Source organism: Macaca nemestrina, chromosome 8, assembly GCF_043159975.1.
Source record: "Macaca nemestrina isolate mMacNem1 chromosome 8, mMacNem.hap1, whole genome shotgun sequence".
NCBI classification, from domain to species: domain Eukaryota; kingdom Metazoa; phylum Chordata; class Mammalia; order Primates; family Cercopithecidae; genus Macaca; species Macaca nemestrina.
The window spans coordinates 65,860,250-65,867,617 of record NC_092132.1 but is presented as its reverse complement, the minus strand read 5'-3'; the positions used below and the strand labels follow the sequence as shown (position 1 = coordinate 65,867,617).

General features: G+C 39.0%; 1 pseudogene; it reads right to left on the bottom strand.

The window, feature by feature from the left end:
• Nucleotides 1-4,772: 4,772 nt before the first annotated feature.
• Nucleotides 4,773-5,999, bottom strand: LOC105483623 (large ribosomal subunit protein uL3 pseudogene; annotated as a pseudogene).
• Between the last annotated feature and the right edge of the window lie 1,369 nt (nt 6,000-7,368).

Genomic DNA, 7,368 nt, shown 5'->3' with positions numbered 1-7,368 from the left:
GTTCACATAAATCACAAAAGGCAAAATATATACATATATGTTGTTTAATATATGTGTTTAATATATAATTATTAATATATAATTATATAAATTATATATAATATAATGCAAATATATAAATTTATATTATATAATATATAAATTTATAATATATAATATAATTATATAAATATAATATAGAAATAATATATATGTTTAATATATGTTGTTTAATATATACACACACACACACACATATGTAGCATTTTTTGAAGAAACCACATTTCCACTGAAGGAGTAAAAGAAGTCTGAAGATGGAAAGTTTCTAGTAGCAAACTAAAGGTTACATTAAAAAAAAAAATAGACTAGTTGAAGTGTAAGTATGGGTGTCCTGTGGGTGGAAGTAGTGGATAAGGTGAACTGGAATGAGTTTTGAGGTGTGGAGGAAGCAGGAGAGAGGAAGACAAATCAGAGAAACAGAAGTGAATGATGTGAGAGTTTGGGAAGTGTAATGAAAGAAAGGAGTAACTTTTGCAGTATTTTAATTCTAAAATCAGTAGACTGTCATGAGAGTAGAGTCAGGCAGAGACTCCCATAAAATTTCACGTAAGGTGTTTTCTGACTGTAAGGAGCTCTCTGGTCATGCACTTTGTACTTCAGAGCAAGATCAAGCATTTTCCCTGCCTGTTTTGTTCTTAAATATACCTCAAATTAGAAGCAAGGTGTGTGCTTACCAGAAACATGGGACACATCAAACCCTAGTCCATGAATGTTTTATAAGCAGAGGAGAATTAAAAGATCAGATTAAATTCAGAGCAATAACTGAAACCCTGCTCAGAATTCATGTGCCTCATTACCTGAGTGAAGTTTTCAAGAGTAAATACTGCTCATTTCACAGTCAGAGCACCGACGTGGTGACGTTTCTCACTCACTCAAGCAATTCACTCATAATTTAATATGATATTTTATAATTGTGATAAAATATTCTAGGATAGAAATTATGTTTCGCCATTTATGCAGTCCTTAATTTTGCACAAATTAATACAATTCATGTCCTGTATGCCTCAGAGCTTAAATATTTAAATGAAGTTTAATATAATCTTCCCCAATGAAACTGTTTTGGAAAAAAAGCAAGATTTGAATATTGCAATGTGCAATATGTGCAACGTGCAACATTAAGAAAATGTTTACTTAAATTTGTATTTGCTCAATACTTAGAATAAATGTTTCAGTTAATTTTAGGCTGTTTTATTCTGTTTCTCTGTGCTATCTTTTATTCTTAGGATATTTGTCACTTGAATTTGTCTGTGTTTTAAATAACCATCCATCAGTTTTTATTATCTGTGATAAGTCATTTGTAGAGATGACCTAAATCTCACCCATTCCTATACACTCACCCCTTTTCTCTCCTCCCATCTAGAAGTGAAGGTTTTTTCTTTACTCTTTGAATTTGGGTTTGGCCTTTTAATTGACTCTGGCCAATGAAATATTAGCAGCACAAGATGAGCAAAGATTTTTAAAAATATTTGCACATTGGGGCTTTCTCTCTTTGACTCCAAATGAAACCTTGAGACCACAAAGTGATGAGCCTAAATTAACCTACTGGATAGATCCTTTGAAGTAAAGCAGAGCACCACTTGCCAGTCTGCTAACCACTTCACTTGAGGCAATCTTAGACAATCCAGTCCCCATTAGGCCACCAGAAGAGTGCAGCCAAGTGAATCCAGGAAAAAAAGATCAGAAGAATGTCCCAGCTGAGCTCAGCTCAAATTGCTGACTCACAGACTCATAAGCAAATAAAACTGTTGTTAAGTCAATACATTTTTTATAATTTGTTACACAGCAAGAGGTAACTGATACAATAATCAACTATTATCCTCTGAAATCAGTGGCATTCATCCATTTAAAGAGGAGAGGTAGGCTAGGTGCAGTGGCTCATGCCTGTAAACCCAGTACTACCAGAGGCCATGACAGGAGGATCACTTGAGGACAGGAGTTTGAGACCAGCCTGGGCAACATAGACCCAATCTCTACAAAAAAAATTTTTTTTAATTATCTAAGTATGATGGTGTGTACCTGTGGTCCCAGCTACTTGGGTGGCTCAGGTGGGAAGGTTGCTGGAGCCCAGGAGTTTGAGTCTGCAGTGAGCTGTGACTGCAGCACTGAACTGCAGCTTGAGCAGTAGAGCAAGATCCTGTCTCTAAAGAGAAAAAATGAAAGAAAAGAAAAGAGACAGAAAGAAAGAAAGAAAGAAAGAAAGAAAGAAAGAAAGAAAGAAAGAAAGAAAGAAAGAAAGAAAGAAAGAAGAGAAGGAAAGGAATAAAAGAAGGAAGGAAGGAAGGAAGGAAGGAAGGAAGGAAGGAAGGAAGGAAGGAAGGAAGGAAGGAAGGAAGGAGAAAGGAAGAAAGGAAGAAAGGAAGAAAGGAAGAAAGGAAGAAAGGAAGAAAGAAGAAAGAAAGAAAGAAAGAAAGAAAGAAAGAAAGAAAGAAAGAAAGAAAGAAAGAAAGAAAGAAGGAAGGAAGGAAGGAAGGAAGGAAGGAAGGAAGGAAGGAAGGAAGGAAGGAAGGAAGGAAAGAAGGAGAGGAGAGGAGAAGGGAGGGGAGGGGAAGGGTAACTAAAGCTATGTTTTGATCAAGAGGAAAACGAGGAAATAAAAGTATGTCTTACATTCTCAGTCTCATCCAATCACAACTTATACCACTAATGACCCTAATAATCCTTGATCTTCTAAATTAGCTCAGTGTTTCAGAACTGTAAAAATAAGTAGCTTCCAAACAGTTTTCTTCAAGCTCTTCTGTTATTCTAACAATCCATATGCCAAACCCCACTTTCTAATTTGGTAATAGTGGAATGCCGGGAAGAAGCCCCAGTGTTGGACGGGCATTTTGGTGCATGCCTGAGTTGATCACAGCAAGGCAGTTGTCCTATGTCATTCATGTTACATCACGCATGTAACATGATGTAACATGATGGAAACGTTGCTAGGGGAGATGGCTCAAGCTTGAGTTAGACTGAGTTTAAGATAAGATTGTCACTTAATCCTAAACCACAAGATGAGACAAAAAATAAGTGCTATTCAGACTCTGTACTAATGATTTTTAACCGGGGATGGGCATCACAGTCACCAGTAGACTTTTACACTACCGATTTTTCCTCATCTAATTTCGGTTTTGCTTTAAAACAAGAAAAAGCATCTGTTTTGCTTGTTTTAACATCACAGGTGACAGTCATGCACAGTGTTAAATAAGAATAACCAATATATGCACAGTATAACATTAATAATGTGATATTATCTGAGGGGACTATAATAAGAGGACTTTCCAACAATACAACTCTCACTGGACTAATACAGTGCCTAAAATTACAGTAGTCTCTTATTGGCTGAAAATATATTACATGTCCAGGGCAGTCTTAGCATAAGGGAAAGGCTAGAATCAAAAGACCAGGATTCTCTCTCATTTGTTTAACCTTAGTGAAGTTGTTTAACTTCTCAGTTTTTTCCTCTGCAAAATAGGGAATGGAATATATGCTTGCGAGATTACTGGTGTGCTTGGGGACATATTCTGCAAACTCTAAACTGCCATTTAAAATAAAGAGTTACTATCTTTCAGTAGGAAAAAAAAACATTAATTTCTCAGAACCAACTGACTAATTTGAATTCTAGCCTATTACCTAATAAAATGCTGAGAAAACAAGGCACAGGTAACTTTGAATTGGGATGGAGGAGATCTCCGAAGTGGGATAATATTTAAGAAGGGAGAACTAGGTATTTCACTCCAATGGGAGCCCCTCAAGTGGAATGGATCAAAATAAGGTGGCTACAAAAGACGCTAGATGCAAGCATTGCCAACTTCTCAGTTTAGCCTCAGATCACCTCAATAAATGGCCCCAAATCAGAATGACTTACAACTCCCAATAGGTTCATTTATTCTTAAATTATGAGACAGGTACGGAGAGAAAGAGTGAAAATAAGATGCATCTTGGAATAATGCATTTGATTTGAGATATTTAAATTTTGTAAGCAGCCCTTCTCTATCAATCTCCATTTGAAATCAGGTTATTTCTATTTTTCATATTTGGAAGCATACAGCTATAATACCAGAGTCAGAGGAGGAATTTTGCAGATGCAGGAAAAATAATACTGAATTGCTGTTCTAATTGCCCTATAGACTTAGCCTATATAAATAATTATTCATAATCTTCTTTTATTCTGTAGTGTAATAATTTATTTTTCTTTTGATGGCAATGAAATAGGTTCATTTATTGAGGCCGTAAAGATGAAAATGAGAAACTGAAAAAAGATGAAGTTAAGCACTAGAGAAAAAAAGCATTTGAGTAGTTAAAATACTAAGCAGTAGAAGTAAAGGTTTTTTTTTTTTTCATTTCAAGCTTTCAAAAATGTTATGTGAAGGTGAATCTTATGCACTTAGACTCAAGAGAAAGAATGAAAATGTTGATTTGAGGAAATCTCACAATTCTTTTATATTTTCTACTACACAAAGCTAAAACCTGTATCCCTTCTTACTAAAATAACTTTATGGCAATGTTGAACATTTTTTAAATAATTAAAATATTATTTACTAACCTCATGAAGCAGTATTTTTTTCCTCTATACATTTCTTTACCCTACAAATCACTAAAATATGCTTTTTATCCTTTTTTTCATTTCCTACAATAAACATAATGGCATGTATTTGTTTCTTATTTAATACACTTAAGGATAATGATAAAAGATACCTGACCAGGTATATTGTCCAGCTATTCTGAATTGAACAGACTGAGACTTGGAGCTGTTATCTAGCCAAGTGGTTTTTTTGTTTGTTTGTTTTCAGTGGAAAATAATTTTTATTGAGACCCCACCAGCTGCAAAATCTGTCCCTGACATTAGCTCCTTCTTCCTTTGCAATTTGGCCTTTCTTGAGTGGTCCCATGAACGCTTTCTTCTCCTCCATGGTCTGGAAGCGGTCATGTACAAACTTGGAGGTGGTGTCAATGAACTTAAGGTCAGTCTTCTCCAGAGCCTGCCATTTGGTCTGCACCAGCAAGGACTTGCAGAGGGTGGACACTCGCTTCTTAGTTCCCACCACACGGCCTTTCAGCATGAGAAAGTCACTGGTCACTGCACCATAGTGGACAAAGCCACACAGAGGATTGATGCTCTTGTCAGACAGGTCACAGTCAGCGGAGGCATTATTCTTGATCAGTTTGCCGCCCTTGATAAGGTAGCTCTGGCTGATCTCATAGATCTTTTTGTTGATCTCAGTGCAGTGATGGTACTCTTTCTGCCCAGTGCGTGCCCCAGAGAAGTCCACACGGGCAGGATGCCATGCCCCAGTACAGGCTACCTTGCACAAGCCTCAGCAGATCTTGCGGGACAGCTTCTTGGTGTGCCAACGACTGGTGACCCCTTTGTAGCCTTTGTTCTTGGTCACCCCAATGGCATCAATCATCTCGTCCTGCCCAAACACCTGGTTCACAGGTACCTGCTGCTCAAGCCTGTCGCGGGCCCAGTCCAGCTTCTCAGCCACAGTGCCTCTGTTCACCTGGATCTCCATCAGGTGGGCCTTCCTGTGGTGCAGAGGAAGCAGGTGCATCTGGTTGTGGGTAATGATATGGATGACTTGGCAGTACTTCTTCATGCTGCTGAAGTCTTTCTCCAGCTGCTTCTTGCCATCCTCATCCCGCCATTTCTTGCAGTACTTGGTAAAGGCCTTCTTCTTAGATTTATGCCAGTTCTTATAGAAATGACTCTTGCACTCATCACTGATGTGCTCAGCGAAGACGGTCTTGAAGGTCCAGAGGTCTCAAGGGGTTCCTACGTAGCCCACAATGCCCACAACCACCATGGATGTCTCCACAATGGTCACAGCCTCTACCACCTCCTTCTTGTTCACCTTGGATCCTGGCCTGTCGACTTCCCACATGATGTGGGTCATGCCAGCCTTGTATCCCAGGAAGGCTGTGAGGTGGACCGGCTTGGAAGGGTCATCTTTAGGGAAGCTCATCGCCTCCTTGTGATGCCTGCTGCTGCACTTCCAAGGCAGGAAGCTGAGGGACCCCAGTCTGGGACCAGGTCTTGAGACGGAGTCTTGCTATGTTGCCCAGGCTAGAGAGCAGTGGCGTGATCTTGGCTCACTGCAACCTCTGCCTCCCAGGTTCAAGTGATTCTCCTTCCTCAGCCTCCTGAGGAACTGGGATTACAGGCGCCCACAACCACGCCTGGCTAGTTTTTTTTTATATTTGTAGTAGAGACAGGATTTCACTATGTTGGCCAGGCTGGTTTTGAATGCCTGACCTCAAGTGATCTGCCCACCTCAGCCTCCCAAAGCACTAGGATTACAGGAGTGAGCCACTGCACCCAGCCAGCCAAGTGGTTGTCTTACCTTCTGGGGATGTTCTGCAAATGTGCATTGTTTTACTTGCCTTGATTCTCTGCCTAGATGTTTATAAATAACCCAGGATCATTAAACCAAACACAATAAACAGACAAATGAATAATCAATAACAATATAGTATGATAGATAATGTAATAAAAGTGCTGCAAGATTAAACAATATTGTCACATCACATTGTGAGGGCCATCAGGGACTTGCTTGTGTACTATGTGCAATGAAGGAGATGCATATTACTTTTCTGTTGCTGTGTAGCAAATTACCACAAGCTTAGCAGCTTAAAAAAATACCCACTTGTTGATTTCACAGTTTCTATGGGTCATGCATCCAGGCCTGACTTAACTGGGTCCTCTGCTCAGGGTCTTAACCCAGATGTTGGCTGGGCTGCATTCTCATCAGGAGCTTGAGATGCTCTTCCAAGCTCATGTAGGTGTTGGCAGAATTCCATTTCTTGCAGCTGTAGGGTTGAGGTCCCCATTTTCTCGCAGGCTGTCAGCCAGCAGGTACTCTCAGTTCCTAGAGGCTGCCCACAGTTCTTTGCTACACAATCCTCTCATCGGGTGTCTCACAAAATGGATGTTTACCTCTTCAAGACCATCAGGAATATTTCTTTTACCAGTCTGTTAGAACAGAGTTTTACAAAACTTGACATAACCACAGAGGTAACTCTCTCACCACCTCGGCTTCCTACCAAGAAAGAAAGTGAAATGAAAGTCAAAGTTTGCAAGATGGTAATAGTGGTGTCAGGAAGAAATACGGATGTAAAGAAAGAAATCAAGTTAAAAGATAATGGGATTTTACCAAAGAAAGGAGTTTTCCATTAGAAAGACCGAAAGTAGAATAAAAAGAGCTAATCTATACATCAACAGAGTGAGAGATTTGCATGAAGCAGACTTCTAAAAGCTTAGAAAAGAAGAAAATAATGAGAACTTGGGGGAAAGTGTCCTTTATCTGAGGATTATTTTTCATTTTCTATAAAGTGGAAATTTTCTTCAGG